Here is a 23824-nt window from a genome sequence, read left to right as displayed (position 1 = left end):
CCAAAGGTTTCCCCAAGGAAAGGGAACTTGGCTTTTCTCAAGGTATAAGTGGAACTACGGGTAACTTTGGGGTATGTATAGTGCTGACAGGGAAACGAAATGTGCCGTTCTGATTTCACTTTCCACTTTTCCGGCGTGAGAAAGTGCAATGTCGCGGGGAGGAAGCTTTGACTCTCTGCCGGAATTCCGGCCGCGGTGGGCGCAGGGTGTGTGCGAGAGAGGTCCCGGGGCGCGGCCCTCCGAGGGTGTAGGGGCGCCCGAGCACCGGAGACCTGAGAGTCCGACTGCTTCGACTCGAGGGAGCTCGAGCAGGCCTGGGCGGGGCCGGGCAGGCTGGGATCCAGGCTGGGGACAAAGCCGAGAGCGCGACGCGCGGGCTCGAGGCCGGTGCAGTCCCTCCGCGGGCGCCAGGCGCGGCGGTCCCGGCGCCGGCGTCCAGGTGCGCTTCGCCCGCGTAGGCTTTTCCGGTCTCGTGGGCAGAGAGGGACAACCAGGAACTCGGGCTCAGTCTCCACCCCGAAGCGGGGCGGGTCCGCCTGTGATAAGACCCGCTGCCCGGCCCCGCCAGGGTGTGATCTCGGTGACCGCAGAGAAGGAGCGCCGTCCAGTCTCGGCCCCAGAGGTAAGGGGGTCCCGGGCTCCGGAAGGGGTGCAACAGCCCGGGAAAGCCTCGCGGGGGTGGCGGGTCTGGCGCCGCACCGCTCCCAGGAGGGGGTGCCCCCGGCCGGCCTGCGGGCCCGCCCGGGCAGGCACAGGGTGGAGCGAGCCGGACTCGCTCCGGGTGGGCAAGGGAGAGGCAAACACCGCCCTTATCCACCGGCACCTTCCAGGAGGACCTCCAGAGCGGTTTATGCAGCTCAGGATGTACACCAGTTAGAGAGCACCGCAGCTATTTATTGAGTTCATGTGCCAAGCACGGTGCTGGATTTAGGCATTACAAACAAAGGATTGAGTAATATTCCCTGGAGCTGACTCAGTCCAACACCCAAGTTTTGCTTTTTTAATTCTTTCTTTACTCCGTTTAAGAAACGTACTCCTTTCTCCTAGTCTCTTACCCTTTCTCTCTGTGTGCACCTAACGTGCTCAGCACAATGCCTGGCACATGGGAATCTGATATTATTATGAGATCCATGACCAGAGTCTGCCGATGGCACAGCCTCGCTCTTCAGTCATGGTTTTAACCAGCTGGAGACTTTGGGACCAAAGAGGTTATTGCTTTTCAACAATCTGCCCAATTTTAAGTGCTTCCCAAATTGATGCAAGTCTTCTGTAAGCTGTTGGGAGCATGTGGGTCCTGAGTAACCCACAGCTTTCATGAAAACTGGGCATCTGCTCTCTCCAGCTGACAGTGGGAAGAATGAATAGGGTTCCCCCCCTCTAAATGATCCATCCCATTGTCCATCAGTTCTAGAACCCTCCACCTCCTCCTTACATTGCAAGTAACTCTCTTGATAGGGAAGCCCTCGCTCTTTAGTTGCCAGGGAATTCTCAGATGACAGAGGTGGAAGAGCAAGCAGCAGAGGAAGGGGACAGGGATGAGGAAATGGGTAACCATAGCCGCCCAGGACCGGCTGACTTCCCAGAGCCCTTTCTGGCTAAGGCCGGATCCCCTACATCAGCTTAGATCAGATTTCTATCGCTTTGGGGGTACACGTGCGGGCACAGACGTACACACAACTACTGGATCAAAGGTGTCTGTGAATTTCCCACCTAGATGTTCTTGCATTTGGTTAGGGATAATTTTTCTCTGAAAGCTATTTAGAGGGTAACATTGCAGTCAAGTCCGAGCACACCAGCCCTCAGTATCTGTAGGGTGAGAAGCCGCTTGGTCATCCTCAGACTGTATCTTGCGGCCCATTTCTTTGCTTATGTCTAGCCGCTCATTTGTTTCCCAACCTTGCTCATCTGCTTGGAAACTAAGGCTGCTCTTCTCCAAGAGAGATGGAGGTGAGGGGCAGGCACCGGGATAACAGACCTTGTGCCAGGGAGTACTTGTAGCTCCAGAATAAACCAGAGGGGGAATTTTCCTTGGGTGTCAATTTTATCCAGGTATTTGAGGATAAAAACACTTTTCATACAAAAACAATTACAGATATACTTTGTAGTAGGATTCAGAATTTAGATACCTTCTTCGTATAAAACAGACACTTCTAAACTTTTTGCCTGGGCTTTGGGCTGCAGTTTGACCCAAACCTAACCTTTGGGAGTTTGCTTTTACTGCACTTAGGGCTACTTATGGAGGCAGTTTGGTGGATGCTGTAGTATCCTCCATGGAGGGACTTTGAGTAACAGCCGTGCTAGGTTACTTGTTTAATCTTTATTTCAACCTGAGGCGGGGTTATTAAGCTTGTTTTACAGAAGAGGATCCTGAGGCTCCAAGTGGTGGTCCCTAGTCAAGGTCAGACCCTTTGCAAACATTTAAATCCAGCTGCTGGATACTAAAGCCTGTTCTGTTATCCTCTCTGTCCTACTGTGGCTCTGTCAGAGTGCTTGGTTCAGAGTGATTTGGCATTTGGATTTGTGGCTTCCTGGCTTATTAACTAAATCTTGACCAATGTTTTTCTTTGCCTTTTCAACTTTCTTCTGGTCAAGCTGATATGTAAACCATGGTGGGAAGAACTGGACCTGGCAGTAGTGTGGGGATACAGGTGAATGGCCCTAAATTCGGGAAGGGCTTGGCTTGTGGATGAGGGAATAGACTCACTCTTTGTGGCACTGGGCAGAGCTGGGCAGGAATTTTTGGATGGCAGGTTCTGGTTGGACTTAAGGAAGTGGCTTTTGAAACCCGTAGGCTGGGTGACTTTGGAGCTGGCGGGAGTCTCTCCCCAGAGATATCTGGGCAGAGGCCGAACAGCCCCTTTCTGATGGAGCTGGGAAGGGGACAAGGTTAAACTAAGATGACTTCTAAAGCCATAGTTTCCAAACTTCAGGTACATCCCTCCGGAAGCTTGCACAGCACACAGATTCTTGCCCCAAAAGTTCTGATCAGTATGACAGGGTGGGACCCAGGAATCTGCCTGTCATGGGTTTTATTGGGAATAACTTGTTAGTGTTCAGTTATGTTTGAACTGGACAGAGAGCTTTGCTGTGGGAACCTGTACCACCACCTTTGAAGAATTTATTTTAAAGGTTCAAGATGCTTGAGTCAGTAAATTGCCATTCTGCTTCTTGGTCCGGACTGCTAGACATAAAACTCATGTGGAACATTTTATCTGCAATCAGCAGCAAGGATAAATTGCAGCCAAAGGCCAGACTGTAAATTACTCTGGAAAAGACCTTTGCCTTTTCCCCCTCAACATCATTAACCCTTTAAGGCCTGGACATAACACAGCATGAACAGCCTGACTTGAAACAGATCAGGAGGCCCCATGAGTGGACTTTTGTCAAGTCATCAGAAAGACCTCCCTGCCCAGTCACTGTGGATTCAATCCTCTGGGTTAAGGCACTCACCTCCCCCCACCACCCAACAGGTAACATTAAATTATTACCAGGAGCTAGTGTAGAGGGCCCCTGTGGTGAATGGGAACAAGTTCTCCTGATTCCTGTGTAGTGGAGCCATCTCCTCTGGAGGAGGTCCTTTGTGGACACAAGCCCAGTGATATCAACAGCCCCCAGCACCTGCCTTCTCACTCCTCTCCAAGGGGCTCAGGAAGGCATTTTCTGGATCCTGCTTAGCTTCAGCTTCTGTTATTGCCGCTTTTTGATGCTGTACAAGGACCCAGTGACTCACTGGTTTTCATCCTTGTTAGAGTCACAGACCCCTTTGAAAATTTTTTCTTGTTTTATTTATTTATTTTTATTTTTTGGCCGTGCCACACAGCATGTGGGATCTTAGTTCCCCAACCAGGAACTGAACCTGTGCCCCCTGCAGTGGAAACGCAGAGTCTTAACCACTGGACCGCCAGGGAAGTCCCTGAGAATCTGATTAAAGCCACGAATCTTCTCTTGAGAAGAATAAACATGCATTTGACATTTTCCCATACAGTCTCAAGGGGTTTACGGACACCCTTCTAATCCCAACCATGGACGCCTAGACATTGTGTTAAGAATTGCCCTAAAATTTGGCAATGTTTCTCAAAATTTTTAAATCCATTTACTTTTGTTCCATCAATTTGAATACTAGGAATTTATCTTAAAGGTATACTTGGACATGTGTGTGGAGACATGTGTACAGGGATATATACATTGCAGCATTGTCTGTAGCACCAAAAGTTTGGAGACGATCTAAATATCAGTAAGGGACTGGTTAAGTTATGGAACATCCATGCAACACAATACAATGCAGCTGTTAAAAAGTGGTGCAGGGGCTTCCCTGGTGGCGCAGTGGTTGAGAGTCCGCCTGCCGATGCAGGGGACACGGGTTCGTGCCCCGGTCCGGGAAGATCCCACATGCCGCGGAGCGGCTGGACCTGTGAGCCATGGCCGCTGAACCTGCGCGTCTGGAGCCTGTGCTCCGCACCGGGAGAGGCCACAACAGTGAGAGGCCTGCGTACCGCAAAAAAAAAAAAAAGTGGTGCAGGTTGATAGGAACAGATATAGAATGATATTGAAGATGTATATACATATATTTAAAGCAAAATACAGTTTTACAAGATATGCTAACATTTCTGTATATAAGAATCGTGGAGGCTATTTATATTCTTAGGTACTTGTTAATGCATAAATACTTCTGAAAGGATACACAGGAAAATTATGACTGCCACTGTAGTTGGAGGGAGGTGAAGTTCTTACAGACTTATCAACATATACTTTTTGGTACTATTTGAGTTTTGTTTTTTTTTATCATGTTCATGTATTGTCAGCTTTTTAAAACAGAGAGTTACAGATAGCACCTGTCCATTTAACACTGCTTGTGAAGAGGGAGAATGAAACAGAAATGAAGAATGTACAATTATCAAGTTTTCCAACCTTAAAATTAATATATGGTCATATACTTTCTTATTTGTATACAAAGAGCTAGCATGGAATGTGCTTTGGTTTCCATACATTTCATCTGGCTATACTTTAACTGGTTGCAAAAATATTGTAAGGTGCCTTGACTTGCATGGTGGGGAAAGTTCTGCATTTAAATGGTCCGATGGTTCCATGTGCTTTTAGCTGCAGAAGCAGAGAGAGGAGGTAGATGGGATAAGGCACAGCTTGTAGACTAGATAGACCTGCTGGGGCAGGTCGCTTTGTCAGAGAAAGTCCTCAGTGATATCAGGTCATGGGCACTCAGAGACCTGGCTCTGGCTTCAGAGCCTGGACCTCCTTCTGCGGCTTAGTCTGTGAGGTCTCTGCCTCTCTGTAGGCTGAAACCTAGTGTCCCCTATGAACCTGACCCTGTGCCAAATTTATGGCATGTTACTTTTTAAAAAATTTTCACCTATGTTAGGTGGGTCCTGCTAATGTCGTCTCCATTATACTGATGCAGAAACTGAGGCACAAAGGGATTGAGGAAGTTGCTCGACATCACATACTATCAATTGGTAGAGCCAAGATTTGAACTTGGCAGTCTGATTCTATCTCCTGTGCTTACTACTCTGTTATACTATATAATGGGTTAAAAGCGGGGAATCAGCGTGAGAAGGCAGGGCTGGTAGATTAAGCTGACTACGGGGTTGGACTTTTTCAGAGGTAAAGAGGTAGAGGCTATGTCCACACCACTGGTCCAAGATGGATTTGATGTCATCTGGGTCATTCTAAGTAGGCAGGGAGTCCCAGCTGTTAGGTGGGGAGTGGAGCAAACATCAAACGAGGATGATGTGCTGTGTCATGATGCTGGTGGTGCATCCCTATGGGAGCAAGACTTGGGGCAGCATCTAGGGGCAAGAGAGGCAGCTCAGCACCTCAGAGAAGGGTCTTCAGGTGGTAGGCGGGATGTCAGTGGCCCCCGCCAAATGGCAAAAAGTTCATTCATTTATTATACATATGCTAGCTATTCAAGGATAAAATACCAAGACCCCATCCTTAGGGAGACAAACAAGCAAATCAACAATTAAAAAATCATACAATTGCATGCAATTTTTTTTTTTAACAGAAGCCAAATACGTTTATTAAACCTGCTCTCAGCCAGGCAGTTAGATACAAAGATGTCTATAACTACAGGGGCTTCACAACCTCCAGAACCACTTAACCAGGCAATGCTGGGTAAAGGTGACTTCGATTAGTTTTAAGCAAATAAGTCCATTTTGAGCTGGTCACTTGGCCTCTGGTCAGCAGTCATCCAGTTTGAGAAGTACAGAAGATGCTGCTGCCTCCCAGAGTGTCCTGTCCCGACAGGTGGGCCCTGAGGCTGGGGCACAGGGCAGTCTGCAGAGGTTCACTCCATTGCCTCACTGCATTTATCATTGCATGATAAATGATTTGATACACTATGCACAGACTGCCATAGAACTGAGCGGGTATACCTAACTCCATCCTGGGTGGTCAGAGGAGGCTTCCTGGAGGAGGAACCATCCTGGAGATGGGCTAGGAGAAGAAGGGCTTATGCACAGGCATGGGGATGAGAAAGCAAGACCAGGCACAGTGGAGGAGTGGCATGTCAGCCAGAGCAGGACTAGTCCCAGCGGCCAGAGCAGCAGGGAAATTAAGGCCATTCTGTAGGCCCATGGGAGACAGGACCAATTATTGGGGGATAGGTCTTAGAGAGTCCAGGCATCCCATAGTACAAACTGCTGGCCTAGGTTATAAATCCCTGTTTTCTTTTGCATCTGCTCCAATGCTTAGCACAGTTATGTGATAAATGTTTTTAAATAAAAAGGAAGCTCTGGGTACCAGGAAGGAAGAGATTCAGCCTTGGAAAAACAAGGCTCCCTGCTTCCCTGCCCTACACTAGGCCAACTCTTTAAGGTTTGGCTTAGATATAGTCTTCACCCCTGATTGGCTTAATCTGGGTGAGGGGTCACCCCTGGGTGCTCCTGTCTCCCTGTGATTCCCCTACCACAGGAATGCTTACACTTTTGTGCCTGATTACAGGCCTGTGCCCTCCCCTCAGCTTTGAGCTCCTCTGAGGGCAGGGCCATGTGCCCCCCGTCCTCTGGCCCAGTGCACAGTAGGTGCTCACCAAAGGGATGCTGAATGAATGTGCTATTTTTCATGGCCTGGAAAATTCAGTCCAACCTCCAAGCCCCACAGAATGACCCATTTTTGAAAATGACTGTTCCAGCCTTTATCTCTACTCTCTTCATGTCCTTAAACCAGCCCAACTCCACACTTAATGCATTTGACCCTTGAACAACTCGGGGGTTGTTCACTTCCTGCACGGTTGAAAATCCACGTATCACTTTACAGTCCATCCACTTATCCTTGGTTCCTCAGTATCCTTGGTTCTACATCCGCGGATTCAACCATGTGTGGATGGCATACTGGTGCAGTAGAATTTAGTGAAAAAAGCTCAGGTATAAGTGGCTCTGGGGAAGTTCAAACCTGTATTGTTCAAGGGTCAACTATACTCTTTTCCAAATAAGTCTTACCATTCATAATCAGAGCTGAGGCTTCATTTTTACTGTCTTTGCCTACAGACCTCTTTGCTGTTTAAATCCTGTCTGTCTTTCTAAGCTTTTATCAAATGAGAGCTTTTTGACTCTCTTGGGTGGTGGTGGGACGACTTAGTCTGTAGTCTCTCGCTACCCTGAAGGTTTTATAATAGTTGCCGAGCGCTGCTTTGTCATTGGATTGGTTAGCAAGATCTTCTTCGTCTCTGTTTCTCTCACAATGCCTAGTACCTGATTGGGGCAAAATAACTATTTAAGTAAAGACGATGAGTGCCTGCCCACACAGCAAGTGGCAGTTTTGGAATGGGGGGGTCTCATGCAGGGACCACCTAAATGAGAATTAGGGCCTGGAACTGGGTGTGAGGAGAATAAGCAGGGGTGCTTATTGGAACTTGATTACATAAGGTCTTTGAGCCCCACCCAAGATTTACTGACTCAAGCTCTAGAGTCTAGCATCCCCCAAATCCATTTTTCTAAACACTCTCTGAGTGATTTTTGGGCACACTAAAGTTTGAGGACTTTTCCCAGGTACCGTGCTAGGTGCTTTACCCTCTGTACTAATTAGAATCTTTTTCAAGCCATAGCTCCAGACGCCAAGTCCTGACATCATCCAAGGCCCCAAGGAAGGAGGAAGTTGGTAGGCTGACTCTATCTGTTTTAGCCTGGGGGACACTCTGTCTCCAAGCCCCTTGGCAGGCTTGCCTTTATTTCTCATTGGCCAGAGTGTGTCACATGGCCACTCATAGACCATTGTGGTGGTTGGAATGGGCTTGCCTTGGACCAGTCATTATTTCTTCCTGGGGAGTCCCACCTTCCTGGTTTACCAAACCCAGTCTGTCAACTCATGAAGGTTCTCTTAATGAGGAAGGAGGGTATGATGGGGATTGACATTATTGCTAATCCTGGCAGAAGTCCTGCACAATAGACACAACTATCTCAGATTTATGCCAGAATAAACTGGCTCTCACAGTGGGGGTGAATCTTGGAGCAGGGACTGGAGCTCCGCCCTTGTTCTGGATTCCCAGCCTCCTACCTCCAGCGCCGCATGTCCTCCTTTATAGCCTAGACCAGCACTCACATGTAGGAGGAGACTTGAATTTGGAGTTTCACAGATCTTATAAATTAACAGCTCAGGCCTGCCAGAAGTAAAGCATGTTTGCAGTGGGTGGTTTTGAGAACTCTACTGTTTAAATAATCTTTGGCAAACATATTTCCTGAGTCATATTTAGGCCTAGCTATGCTTGTATATATTAAACGGTGTTAATGTTATGATACCCCCCCTTCCATTAATAAAATTTTGCCTGTTTTTCCCCCCATTACCTTACTCTTGGTGTAAGATCATGAGTGGGAATCTGCACTTATAAAATGCCCATGGGATGGTTTGGGGACCATTTTAGGCATCAGTAGTTGGAATCTAGAATCATTACTCTAAAGCAGTGGTTCTCAAATTTGAGAATGCATCAGAATCACCTGGTGGGCTTCTTAAAAACTAAATTGCTGGACCCCAGCCCCAGAGTTTTGGATTCTGTAGGTCTGAGGTTGGGCCTGAGAATTTACACTTTTAACAAATTCTCAGTTGATGGTGACATTCTTGGCCTGGGAACCACACTTTCACAGCCACTAGGTTGTGTGAACTTCTTTTAGGTTGAAATACTGGTCTGGATTTATTGAAAAGATAAACATAGTGGGATTTTAGTCATGCACATGGCACCTTCTACCTTTTTCAGGTTCTTTTGTGCTCCCTATTAAAGCTGCCTGTGACCTCCCCACCAGAGCCATGCTTTGGGTGGACTGGATTCCCAGGGTTTTCTGTACTTCAGTGAATCTGGGGAAGGCTTATTCCTCAGAAGTGAGAAGATGAAATGGCATCCACACGCCCTCCCTGCAGGCCAAGCATGGTTGTCTGGGCACTAAAGGTGGCCTTAAATATTGGTCTTAAACTCCTGCTTTTACCTTAAGAAGGAATGAATTTCTGATATGTGCTCAAACATATTGATAGAAGAACTTTGAGAACATTATGCCAGGTGAAATAATCCAGACACAAAAGAACAAATATGATTCCACATATAGGGGATGCCTAGAAAAGCCAAATTCAAATTCATAGAGACAGGAAGTAGAATGATGGTTAGCCGAGGCTGGGGTGAGGGGGGAATATCGAGTTATTATTTAATGGGTACAGGGTTTCTGTTTGGGATGTGGTGATGGTTGCATGATATTGGGAATGTAATTAATGCCACTGAATTGTACATTTAAAAATTGTTAAAATGGTAAGTTTTGTTATGCTTATTTTACCACAATTAAAAAGAAAATCATCCTTCATCTCTGTTCTCCCAGTGGTGTGCTGGAGCGTTCTTGTATCAATCCATCAGAGGTGGTTGTTAAATGTTCAGGGGTTTTGCAAGCTGATTGTTAAATATAGCCACTATTTAAAATTCAGTTAGGGCTTCCCTGGTGGCGCAGTGGTTAAGAATCCGCCTGCCGATGCAGGGGACACGGGTTCAAGTCCTGGTCCGGGAAGATCCCACAAGCCATGGAGCAACTAAGCCCGTGGGCCACAACTACTGAGTCTGTGCTCCAGAGCCCGCAATCCACAACTACTGAGCCCGCGTGCCACAGCTACTGAAGCCTGCACTCCTAGAGCCCTTGCTCTGCAAGAAGAGAAGCCACCGCAATGAGAAGCCCACGCACCGCAAGGAAGAGTAGCCCCCGCTCGCCGCAACTAGAGAAAGCCCACGTGCAGCAACGAAGACCCAACACAGCCAAAAATAAATAAATAAAATAAATCAATTTTTAAAAATTCAGTTAAAATGAACTTAGGCGTAAATACATTACATTAAAATAGGCATATTTATAAATAAGTTTTATGTATTTATTTTTAAATGTTTTATTTAAAACAACCCATCACTTTCCAATTATTTTACTACATTTTACTATTATATATGGTCTCTTATATCTGTGTGGTGGAAATACTATATAATGGTGTACTACTGCCTACTTATTCCCAGCTCCAAGTTCAGTGACACCACATAAGTAAGTTGAAATTGGTCATGTTGGAAATATTTACACCAAAGAAATGGAGACAAACCAGGGTTTTCTTTCCCTGGAGAGCTGGCTGTTAGATTATTAGCACACCCCTGGTCTCCTCATGTCTCACTGGTGGAGCAGGGTTGGAGTAAGCTTGTAGGGATAAAGCACCAGCTACTTAGGATCTTCCAGCCAGACTTTCTTGAATTGAATTCCAGCTGTTTCCAGATAGCCATGTCATTGGGTGTTTTCCCCATGCCTGAAAAAGAAGACGTGATGGCTAAGTTTAGTGGGTAGGAAACTGGATGAGTCATATAGTAAGTGAGTGACTTTAACCTCCTGGGCAAGAGTTTTCTCAACTGGAACATGAAAGGGGTGGGAGAAAAACTAGTAGAAATAAAATAAAGCACTTGTTCTAGCAATGGGGAAGAGATACTTTTTTAAAAAAAGTTTTCATTATGGACTTTTCCCCACATATACCCAAAGTGGGAGAACACTAAAATGAAGCCCCATATACCTGTTCCTCACCCAACTCAACAATTATCAACATTTCACCAAAAAAGAGACTTTTCTAACCATTGAAGTAATAATAAGAGGGAAGAGTACGAAGGAAAAGACGGGAAGAGTACAAAGTACAAAGGTATGATTTACAATTTTTCTCACGAATTTTGACTGTACTAAAAGGAGGATATGAAATTGGAAAGATACATAATAAATTCTTGATATAAAATATTAAATTTTATAATATATTCATAATTTCTAGAAATGTGTTAGTGAAGCACCAAGATCCCAAAAATGGGCAAAAAATGCAAACAGATAATTCACAAAGAAGGATACAAGTGGAAAAAGAGAAGAGAGTGTTCCTGCTACGCATTCAAAAAAGCAAGTTAAACCAACGGTAAGGTTCAGTACTACACCTCCTAAATATTAAATTATAAATAAATAGTAAATAAATAAATAAAGCAAGCAAACAAGCTTATGGCTGGCTGGGATTTGGATATCCTTTTAACTTTGGAGGACAACTGGAAATATATTATCAGATATCACAAGGAATAGGTCAAAAGAAGAATAAAATCTACAATGCTAACTCTAAAGATTGTAGTCATAGCATAAAAAAACCTGAACAACCAATAGTAGAGGGACATTGAATAAATTATATCAATACAGTGGAAGAATGTAAATTTAGTAAAATAATAAATATGATGATTGTGTAGAATTAGGAAAATTAAGAGGAGAGAGTAGAACATAAAATGATATACATACTGTGATTACAACTGTGCTAAAAGATTGGAACAAACAGTAAGTGAAAGTTGATGGTAAGTTTACATTTTTTTAAAATGACCTTTTCAGTGCTTAAAGTTGACGTAATAATTTACAAAATAAAATCAAAGGGGGAAATAGATGTGATTACTTAAGAGCTTATAGTCTCTAAAATTCTATGAAAGTTGATCTTTTCCATTTGTAGGAAAGATCCATAATTATTAGCACTGCACTGGAAAATTCTACCTCTCCCCACGTTCTCACTGGGTTTGGGAAACAAGTTTATCAGACCATGCAGGCAACTTAAATAATAACAACTGGAGGGAAAGAGAGGTGACAAATAAAATTAATGCTAACTATCCTGGATCCATACGTCATTGTTACAATTACAAAATCCTGAGGTTGCTAAAACAGAAATAAAACCAAATAATAAATTGTCTGCCATGTACATTTTATAATAAATAAAGGTTATTTTTTAAAAGCTACCCAGTATTTTCTGTTTTATCTTTTCTGTGATCTCTTAAGGTGTTTTTTTAATTTATTTATTATTATTATTATTATTTTTGGCTTCGTTGGGTCTTAGTTGCAGCATGTGCTGGGGTTGTTGTTAATGCACGCGGGATCTTTCATTGCAGCTCCTGGGCTTCTCTCTAGTTGAGGTGTGGGGGTTTTCTCTTCTCAAATTGTGGCGCGTAGGCTACAGAGTGCGTGGGCTCTGTAGTTTGCAGCTCGCGGGCTCTTTAGTTGAGGCGCTGTGAGCTCAGTAGTTGTGGCGCATGGGCCACTATCCCCGCGGCACGCGGGATCTTAGTTCCCTGACCAGGGATCAAACCCGTGTCCCCTGCATTGTAAGGTGGATTCTTTACCACTGGACCACCAGGGAAGTCCCTCTTAAGGTGTTAATATTAGATTTTTTATGATCTCTGCAGATAGTCTCCATGTCTTTTAGAAGGACTCCTGCTGGAGGATTTATTTATTTATTTATTATTATTATTTTTTTGCGGTACACGGGCCTCTCACCGCTGTGGCCTGTCTCGCTGCGGAGCACAGGCTCCGGACGCGCAGGCTCAGCAGCCATGGCTCACGGGCCCAGCCGCTCCGCGGCATGTGGGATCCTCCCGGACCGGGGCACGAACCCGTGTCCCCTGCATCGGCAGGCAGACTCCCAACCACTGCGCCACCAGGGAAGCCCTGGAGGATTTATTTTTATGGGGGAAAAAATAGTTGAATCCAAACAGTAGTGAAAAGAATATTATTTAGATGTGATTTGGTAAGCCCTCTTAAATACACGAGTGTTTTAAAAATAAAATCTCTTGCCACGGGACTTCCCAGGTGGAGCAGTGGTTAAGAATCTGCCTGCCAATGCAGGGGACACGGGTTCGAGCCCTGGTCCAGGAAGATCCTACATGCCACAGAGCAACTAAGCCCGTGCGCCACAACTACTGAGCCTGCGAGCCGCAACTACTGAAGCCCGCGTGCCTAGAGCCCTTGCTCTGCAACAAGAGAAGCCACTGCAATGAGAAGCCCACGCACCGCAACGACGAGTAGCCCCCGCTCGCCACAACTAGAGAAAGCCGGCGCGCAGCAACGAAGACCAAACGCAGCCAAAAAAAAAAAAAGTCACTGTTTTTCAAAAGTAAATTTCTTATAAAAATTAAACCAAAAAAAAAAAAATCTCTTGCCACTCGGGAGGGAGGAAAAGGGTGATCAGAGAAAATTAATCTCGGCCTTGATGTGCTGAATACAGAATATTTAAGCCAAACTCTTTAGTCTCAAAGGATTTCTTGATGTTACTATGCTAATCATTTTCTCCTCCTATTTAGAATGTGTTCTTCTGCCAATGGTTCCCTGAATGTTTCTTATGAATAATTAAGTGAGTTATTTTCAGGGATAAGCTTTGCCTTTAAATATTCTGAGGCTTTTGTTCTTTTGTCATAGACCCGTTATGTGTTTTTCTTTCTTTTTTTAACAAATGGGGAAATTAAGGCACCAAGAAGATAAATAATTTTCTTGGTGAGATCTAAAAGAGGTAATCTGAGATAATCATTCACGTAGTGTTTAGAACAGTGTCTGACACATTATAAGTGCTCAAAAATAGCTCTCACAATTATTACACAAGGTATGTAATAGAAATATAAAGTGAGCCACAAATGTAAGTTTGAATTATCTAGTAGTCAAATTTTAAAAAATAAAAAGATACAGGTGAAATTAATAATATCAATTATCTTACCCAATAGATTCAAAGTATTATCATTTCAATGTATAATCAGTGTAAGAAATGATTAATGAGGTATTTTACAGTATTCTTTTCATACTAAGTCTTAACAAACCGGTGTGTATTTTACACTGACAGAACATCTGAATTCTATTGCTGAAGTTTCATCAGAAATACTTGATCTGCATTTAGATTTAATAAAATTTAGTTTTCATGTAGATTCACATACTCACATTATTTCAACCATACATAAAAGTTTTCCAAAAAACTTAAGTACCAAAAAATAATTTTCCTTTAATATTTGCATCCACATTGAAAAACCTGGTTCATCTTTTTTAGAATTGATTTGACTTTAAACTGAAAAGCACATCACTTTTATTTTATTTATTTTTTATTTTAAAAAATATTTATTTATTTACTTACTTACTTATTTTGGCCGCGCTGGGTTTCAGTTGTGGCATGCAGGATCTTTTCAGTTACGGCATGTGGGATCTAATTCCCCGACCAGGGATGGAACCCAGGCCCCCTGCATTGGGAGTGCAGAGTCTTCCCCACTGGACCATTAGGGAAGTCCCAGCATATCACTTTTAAAACTGCACCTGTCCCAGTTAATTCACTAACTCTTATGCCAATTGAATCTCTTTTTCCTTACTGTGCCAGTCATAATGCTTCTGCCTCTCCACTCAATTCCACATCAGTAAGCTGCCTTCATTTAAAATTTTTAAATGTGTCCATAGCTTTTTTTCACACTAGAAAATGTTATAATTAAAATAAGTATTTAAATGTGATTACAAATTACAGTTTACATAGATATCACTGTAATTCATACTGTCTGCAAGACATAGTCAAATAAACACATTAAAAATGTTGCATCAATCCATAGATAGTATCAGTCAAAGTGAATCAATCCGTTGACGCCAAGTGGATTGGCGGTGTGATTAGATGTAAAACTAGAACAGATGCAACGTGCCTGACATGCGCACTGCACAGTGCAATGGTTAAAGTGAAATGTGACCCCACCAAAACATTGCAGCTGTGTGTTATGGAAAAATATCTTATACTGCCTCAATTTAAAACTTTAAACTTAATTAAAATTAAACAAAATTTAAAGTTATTTTGTCTCACTAGCTGCAGTTCAGTTACTCATAACCACTTGTGGCTTGTGGCTATGGCATTGCACGGCACAGGTATAGACTGTCTGTCAAGGATAGGGTGGATGGGACACTTTGGTCCCATCCTGTGCCCCTTTTTGTGTTTGCATCAGCTTTTTTTTTTAAAATTCATTTTATTTAATTTTTTATTTTTTTTGGCTGCATTGTGTCTTTGCTTGCACCCAGGTTTTCTCTAGTTGCTGAGAGCGGGGGCTACTCTTTGTTGCAGTGCTCAGGCTTCTCATTGCGGTGGCTTGTCTTGTTGCAGAGCACAGGCTCTAGGCGTGCGGGCTTCAATAGTTGTGGCACACAGGCTTCATTAGTTGGGGCTCGCAGGGTCTAGAGCTCAGGCTCAGTAGTTGTGGCGCACGGGCTTAGTTGCTCCGCGGCATGTAGGATCTTCCCGGACCAGGGCTCGAACCTGTGTCCCCTGCATTGGCAGGTGGCTTCTTAACCACTGCGCCACCAGGGAAGCCCGGCATCAGCTTTAAGCAGGAGAGAAGGTTGTTTGTACAGTGCCTGATCGAATTCCCACCTCTAGCTGGTTTTCTCTTTGTTTCCTTTCTGCCTCTCCGAGGTAGCATCTTTTCCTACCCCCAATGCCCGGTTCTCTGATATATAAATGATGCATTTCCGCCAGGGTTTTTTTCACTGGTCACCTTTCCCTGCCTCTACTCTGCCTCTTGCCTGGTTTGGGGATGAGTAGGGTGAGTTAAGGGTCCACCTCACAGCTTCTCAACTCAGGTGGCTGGGTTGGGCTGGGCTGGGGTTTTCTGGAGGGATCCCCACATCAGACAGCTGATGGAGGTGTGTAACCCGTCTCCCCACTGTCTCCCTCTCTCTCTCTCTCTCTCTCTGTCTCTCTCTCTCTCACACACACACACACACACACACACACACACACACACACTCACTCGATATGCCTCAAGTTAGTTTCAGTTCCTCTCAGCTTCTGACATTGTCTGTCAGTCCTAGAGCTTTGGGTTTTGTCACGGAGTTTCTTCCATTGCCTCCCCATGCCTTCATGAGTTTTTTTTTTTTAATTTAATTTAATTTTTTTAATACAGCACGTTCTTATTAGTTACCTATTTTATACATATTAGTGTATATATGTCAATCCCAATCTCCCAATTCATCCCACCACCGCCCCCGCTTCGTGAGGTTTTTAATGAAAAAACTGGGAGAGGCGGCATCAGAAATAGCAAGTTCCCTGTGTGAATCAGACATCCACTGTGGGAGAATTTTAACAGTTCTGTTTTTGTATTCTTCCTTCAGAGTCAGCTTGAACTCTGGAAAGATTTGGAAATAGAACCCTGCGCTGGCCCACTGAGGGAGTGTCTGATCCGGGGGGAGTGGAACTGCCCACAGAGCTAGATCTTGCATATTTGCAGGGCGTGGAGGTGCCAGAAGAATATGTGACATTGAAGAGAGCAGTGTTCATTCTCTGCTCGCTTCCAGATCTCCAAGGTTGAAGCAGTGTAAATCTGTGAAGGAAAACCTAGTTGCTTTTCCCGTTTGTTTAGGAAGAGTGTTTTCTTCCCTCGTGGCGAACAGAAGTGGTGGTATTGGCAAGGAAAGGCCTGGGCTGCATAATACCTGTTTTCCTACCTACAGGCAAACAAACCCTAGCAGGACAGGAGGACGCCTGGCCGCGTCAGACTTTCTCACCGCCTCTTTACCGATCACTCCCCTCCAGTACTATAGTTTCTCATTCGGCCCCGTCTGTCTCCTCCCTTCCTGCATCACAAGGATTTTGTAAAGAACGATGGAGTGGATTTTAGTTTCTCTGGGAAAGATTATAAGAGAAAGGCCAGATGTTAGATTCAGGGTCCTTTTTTCTGATGAGGCGCTCCCCTTGTTTACCCCTAAGACTTACGATGGCTGAGACAAGACAGGAGATCAAGAGTACTGGTCAACCTTGAAATTTGGGTCTCAAAATATGCGGCCTGTTGTTTGTGATTCATAAGGAGGGGTCCGGGTAGCCCAGGTGCAGATGGACATACAGAAGCTCTGCTGATAGAAGAGACAAGAACTGGAGATCAGCACCAGTAGCTTTGTGATCATCCTAGGTGAACAGCTAGTGGGGTTCCTGTCTTAGAGTCTTACTTGCCTGGAATAGTTTACTTACGGTATTTCTGAAGGGGAACATGGAATTAAGTGACCTTTCACATTACCTTGAGGGCCTCTAATTCTAAAATAACTCGGAAAATGGATCGGGAAAACAGTGTAACCTGGGGCAAAGCTTAACTATGCCGAACAGATTTTTCTCTTTGAATAGTTGTTATCCCTGAGGAGCCATGGTTTTACCCGTGATGCTGTGCAAAAGCTGTATGGATTTTTGGATTCCACTGAGTTGGACTTTGTCTTTGAGTGGGTATTGCTAAATGAAAGAGAACAGCAGCAGGCTTCGCCTGAGAGGCCACTGTCAGCCTACAAAGCTGTATAGGTGTGTGTTATCTTAATCATATACTTTTGGCTGTAGACACGTTCATTATCTTATTGAAGTGTAATTTACATACCAAAAATGCACAGATCTTAAGTGCTTAGTTCAAGGAGGTTTTTTTTTTTTTTAAGGAGTTCACTTTTAAAAAATTATTTTTTAAAAATTGTGGTAAAATGCACGTAAGATAAAGAAGATGTGGTACATATATACAATGGAATATTACTCAGCCATAAAAAGAAACAAAATTGGGTCATTTGTAGAGACGTGGATGGATCTAGAGACTGTCATACAGAGTGAAGTAAGACAGAAAGAGAAAAACAAATATTGTATATTAATGCATATGTGTGGAACCTAGAAAAGTGGTACAGATGAACCGGTTTGCAGGACAGAAATAGAGACACAGACGCAGAGAATAAACCTATGGACACCAAGCGGGGAAAGCGGGGTGGGGCAGCGGTGGGATGAATTTGGAGATGGGGATTGACCTATATACACTAATATGTATAAAATAGATAACTAATAAGAACCTGCTGTATAAAAAAATAAAAAAATTCAATTTTTATTGGAAAAAATTATTTTTAAAAAATTGTGGTAAAATACACGTAAGGTAAAATTTACCATCCTAACTATTTTTAGGGGTTCAGTTTAGTGGCGTTCAATGCATTTACATTGTTTTCCACCACTCTTTTCATCTTGCGGAACTGCAACTCTGTACCTGCTAAACTGTAACTCCTTTTCCTCCCTTTCTCTCACCCCCTGGCACTACCATTCTACCTTCTGTTTTATGAGTTTGACTAAGTACCTAATATAAGTGGAATCATACAGTATTGATCTTTATGTGTCTGGCTTATTTCACTTAGCGTAATGTCCTCAAGGTCCATCCATGTTGTGGCACATGTCAAATTTCCTTTCTTTTTAAGGCTGAATAGTAGTGTGTATGTACCACATTGTGTTTATCCATTCATCTGTCAGTTGACACATGGGTTGCTTCCATCTTTTGGCTATTTTGAATAGTGCTGCTGTGAACATGGATATACAAATATCTCTTTCAGTCCCTGCTTTCAACGTTTTTGAAAGATACATACATACATATATATATATATCTCCAGATTGTATATACCTAGAATACATATACCCATAAGTGGAATTGCTGGATCACATAGTAATTACTCTATTTTTAACTTTTCAAGGAACCACCATGCTGTTTTCCAAAGTGGCTGTACTATTTTACACTCCTGCTAGCAGTACACAAGGGATCCGGTTTCTCCACATCTTCACTGACACTTGTTATTTTCTGTTTTGTTTTTGTTTTTGTTTCTGTTTTTTGGCCTCACCACGTGGGATCTTAGTTCCCTGACAGGGATCGAACCTGCGCCCCCTGCAGTGGAAGCGCAGAGTCTTAACCATTGGACTGCCAGGGAAGTCCCATTTTGTTTTGTTTTAGTAGTAGCCATCCTAATGGGTGTGAGGTGAGTTCAATGAGTTTTGACAAATGTATACAGCTGGGTACCACTGCCCCAGTCAAGATAAGGGACATTTCAGTCACCCCCTAAAGTTCCTTTCCTCGTGCTCCTGGGCAGGTATATCCCCTCCGCCTCACCACCACCCACCAACCCCTGACCCTAGGCAACCATTTTTTGCTTTCTGGCATTATACATTAGCTTTGTTTTTTCTAGAATTTCATATAAACTTCATATAAACACTTTATTTGGCTTCATTCACTCAGAATAATATTTTAGATTCATCCATGTTATCACTATATCAGTAGTTTACTGAATAGTATTCCATTGCATGAATATTCTGCAATTTGTTGAATATTGAGCTGTCTCCAGTTTGGAGCAGTTGTGAATAGGGCTCATGTGAACACTCTTGCCCAAGTGTTTTTGTGGATATGGGTTTTCACTTATCTTGGGTAAATAAGAGATGGAATCCTGAGTCAAAGGGTAGATTCATCTTTAACCTTATTTGAAACTGCCGAATAGTTCTCTCAAGTTCACAGTGTTTGAAAGTTTCAGTTGCTCTATATCTTCTCTAACATTTAATGATGTCCGGTTTTTGTTTTCCGTTTTTTTTTTGTTTTTTTTTTTTGCGGTACGCAGGCCTCCCACTGTTGTGGCCTCTCCCGTTGCGGAGCACAGGCTCCGGACGCGCAGGCTCAGCGGCCATGGCTCACGGGACCAGCCGCTCCGCGGCATGTGGGATCTTCCCAGACCGGGGCATGAACCCGTGTCCCCTGCACCGGCAGGCGGACTCCCAACCACCGCGCCACCAGGGAAGCCGCTCCCCCTTTTTTTTTCACCATTTTATGGGATGTGAAATGGTATCTCATTGTGGTTTTAATTTGTATTTTCTGCATAACCAATAACAAGCATGTTTTCATATACTTACTGATCATTCATATATCTTTTGTGAAGTGTCTGTTCAAGTCTTTTGCCCATTTAAAAAATTGCCTTATTCATCCTTGTGTTATGATTTTTAGTTCTTTATATACTCTTGATTCAAGTCCTTTGTCAGATGTATGTGCAGTGAATATTTTTCCCCAATCTATGGCTCTTCTGTTAATTTTCTTAATAGTGTCTTTTATTGAGCAAACCTTTTTTATTTTGATGAATCTTGTCAATATTGGCTTTTATGGCTAGTACTTTTTTGTGTCCTATCTAAGAAATCTCTGCCTACTTCAGGGTGGAGAATATATTCTCCTATGTGGGTGAGAAACAAACCCCAGTTGGACTGTGGCGTTGGCTGCACCACCCTCAGATTTGGACCTTCCCATGGGTGTTTCCCATCAGAAGGACGGCACGGATTCTCCTGTACTAGTGTGAACCTGTCCCACCCATGCTGCCAGCACCTGCCAGACCTTGGGTCAGTGAATGAATCCAACATGTTATTACCACGCATGTTACCCAGAGGCAAACCCACCACTTACCTGTAGACAGGGCTATCTCATGTCTACATGAAGGGGTGGGCTGGGCGCTCTCTGTAGCCTTCTCTACCCTTAAAATCCAGCACTGGTGGAAATGAGCTCTTTCTGGGGCAGGCCTTTCCGCTCCATTTCTACTCCCTCTTTCTTTGTGTACTTACATCATGGCCTTGGATTGCTCTCTCATGGCCTTGGATTGCTCTCTCACCTGTGGTTTGCTAGACGTTTTGATCTGAAATGGGGGAAAAATCAACTCTGGGAGATCAAAAGAATAGTTGTGATTTAATTCTGGAGGGGCACTGCCTCTAATAGCGTAAGTAAACTGCCATCTGGGGCTGGAGAAAACATGTCAGAGCTGCGCCAAACCCATGTTAGACTTTGAATGAAAGCCCGTGCTGTTTTCGGTTCGTAGCATAAGCCGGAAGAGCTATTTCTAGCATCCCTTCTTTCTCTCCCTACTCGTGTACACTGGAGAGTCTAAATATTGCTGACATTAGGATAAACATAACCAAATGGGTCCATTATTTTAAACCTTTGACACTGGACTCAAACTGTCCCAAGGGTGTGATGCATCAGTCAGTCTGAAGCAGGCTGCCCTTGGGGTACTTGCATATTGTGGTTGGAACCCCTGCACTGAGTACAGGGTTCTGGGCCCTGTTATGGGGGGAGAAGCACAGAATGCGCCTGGATGGACTCCTTATGTCCCTCTCAGCTGGAAATGGCACAACTCTGGCCACGTGTCAGCTCCAAGAGACACTGTCACAGAGCCATGTTGCCTTGTTCTCCCACTGGAAAGGCTGGACGGCTGAACTAGGGCAGGGGCGTGTGGGGTTAGAAATATGGTCTCTTCAAAGAGCCAACAGTCTTGTAATCAACACTGTTGACTGGGAGCTGTCTGCCAGTCAAAGTGTGGTCTAGTTTCCAATGGATAAGTCTGGGAGAGGAATGTTTTTGTTGTTGTTTTGTTTTGCATCCAGCTTGTTAAAGACATGAAGAAGAAGAAAGTATTTAGTTCAGCAAAAGAAGTGACAATTTAAAGTTTTGATTCCATTATTACTCTAAAAGCTTCTAGCATTATGCCTGCCCTAATGCATAATGGTACACGTGTGTACACATGCCTGCATTTAACGTGGTATAGTATAAAGGTCTCTAGGGTCACGGCTGTGACTGAAAACACAGCTCCTACCACCCGCTACATGAGTGACTTTGGGCATCATGCTTAACTTTTCTAAAATTTAAGTTATCATGCCCAGTTCACTGTACAATGAGAAGGCGAAAAGATAAGAGTATTGATAAAGGACCCAGGCGCACAGTATAACTAAATGGTCAATAAATATTTATTTAAAAATAAAGTCCCTCCAGCTCCAGCACACATGACAAGGAATACAAGGCCAGCATTCCTGATGCTGAGCAGTGGCAGAGGCTGTCGCACGGCGGAGTGAGCCCCAGGACCAGAAGGAGGAGATTAAAGGCTAGGAGATGAGCCTTCAGAAAGGTTGTAGAGTCCTTGCAATGGGAAGGAAGTTCAGCAGAGTTCTCGCCAACCACCTGCAGGATTTTTTTTACTCGTAGGCTACTCTTGAACAGACAAGGCACAGGGGATAATTTTCTGTATGAAGGGAATAGCCGGGTTGATGAAGGTGTGCCTTTTAGCACCTAGAATGGTACCTAGCCTGGGGCAGGCATTCAGATCATATTTGTTGAATGAATGAGCGTGAAACATCAGTGAAACTATCCTATCAGTTCCATGATTGAGAGCAATAATTGGTGTTACCAGTGCATCAGCTTCTTGTTTCTACGGTCACTAGCCTGAGAGGACGAGGGGAAGTTTGTCTGCAGTTAAAAGGCAGAATAATTTAAAAACACCACCACCACCAAAAAAACCAGCCAACCAGAATTCCAAAGGTCTCCAGTCCACAGGTAGCATTTGGAGTCACTCAGATTATGAAAGAAAATTACTTAGGAAAATTTGAAGCCTTATGTTATGGAAGCTGAATACAGTACCCAGAGAAACACTTATAAAATTTATTAGAATATGCGTTGATTTGTGCCCTGCTTGAAGCTTGTGCCTGGGGAGGGGACACTGAGGTATTATGTGAAGTAGAAAGGACATGTAGCAAAGCAAGCATTGAATTAAGAGTGCAGGGCCCAACCAGCTCTCCAGCAATCATTAAGGCCACCTCATTGCTCTCTTTATTTTTCTAATCTTATCTCTTGATACAATATAGAACTCACCATAGCCAGCTTTCATTATTATATCACCCAGTTGGTTTGTAAAGTGGAGATAATATTATGATTCCAAAGGTTACTGGGTAGATTAAGATCATGTAGAGGAGTGTTTAATAAATGTTCCTTCCCTCCTTCTCCCTACCTTTTGGACAAAGGAATCAGAGTAGAAAACTTTAATAGACTTTGGCATGATGTAGGGATGGTAGAGAAGGAGTGGGGATGTTTTAAATTATATGTAAAACCTGTGTTTTTTAATTATTTGTGGATTGAAATTATTATTACTGTTTCCAACAATGCTATGAATAAGTGGCTAAAATTTGGACAAAAGACTGTTAATAAGTTACTTGCCAGATGATGGGTTGGAATAGATTCTTCCCTGTAATTGCTTAACAAATAGGTTTCCAACTTTCCATTCATTTAGCTTGCACACTTTGCCTTGGATTAAATGTTTGAAAATGAAAACGCCATCCCGGCAACAAAATTTCCTTTGTTTTTATTATTTATTTGGTTGCGCCAGGTCTTAGTTGTGGCAGGCAGGCTCCTTCGTTGCGGCACGTGTGCTCCTTAGTTGTGGCATGAGAACTCTTAGTTGCGTCATGCATGTGAGATCTAGTTCTCTGACCAGGGATCAAACCCAGGCCCCCTGCATTGGGAGCGCAGAGTCTTCTTACCCACTGTGCCACCAGGGAAGTCCATCCTTTAGGAGAATCTGAGTTCCAAGGAAAAAGAGTTGCTTTCATGTTCCCGTTTCATAGACAGTTTTAAAAACCTTTAGTGCCTGGGTGGGGCCCACTCGCACTCCACAGATCCACAGACTAAATGTTTAAATTTGTCATCCTGTGGGATGTAAAATGAAACCATGTACCAAAGAAAAATGGTGAATGACTCACTCACATGTGATCTTCCAGGGAGGAGAAGGATTCAGTAAGAATGTGTCACAAGGACATCAGATCCCTTCACAATGAAGGTTGAGGTTGCCTGTCCTGGCATGTGAGTCAATGTTATGAATCTGAATGGAGGCTGCCAAGTTATGTCGGGGTCTCAAGGAGAGCATCTGGTACTGGGGTGAATTCATCATGGTGCCACATCCAGCAGTACCAGAGAAAT

At 43.8% G+C, this 23824-nt stretch overlaps 1 protein-coding gene across 1 annotated transcript in view; it reads left to right on the top strand.

Moving 5' to 3' along the window:
* Positions 1–477: 477 nt before the first annotated feature.
* ANXA4 (annexin A4) overlaps positions 478–23824 on the top strand; it is a 73520-nt gene continuing 50173 nt past the window's right edge. Inside the window, exon 1 of the mRNA XM_029232344.1 lies at positions 478–622. The gene's annotated coding sequence lies outside the window, so the exon portion shown is untranslated. The remainder of the gene's footprint in view (positions 623–23824) is intronic.

Source organism: Monodon monoceros, unplaced genomic scaffold (assembly GCF_005190385.1).
Source record: "Monodon monoceros isolate NGI ecotype Baffin Bay Population unplaced genomic scaffold, NGI_Narwhal_1 Super_Scaffold_19, whole genome shotgun sequence".
NCBI lineage: Eukaryota > Metazoa > Chordata > Mammalia > Artiodactyla > Monodontidae > Monodon > Monodon monoceros.
The sequence above is the reverse complement of the archived record's forward strand: the minus strand, read 5'-3'. Positions and strand labels throughout refer to the sequence as shown.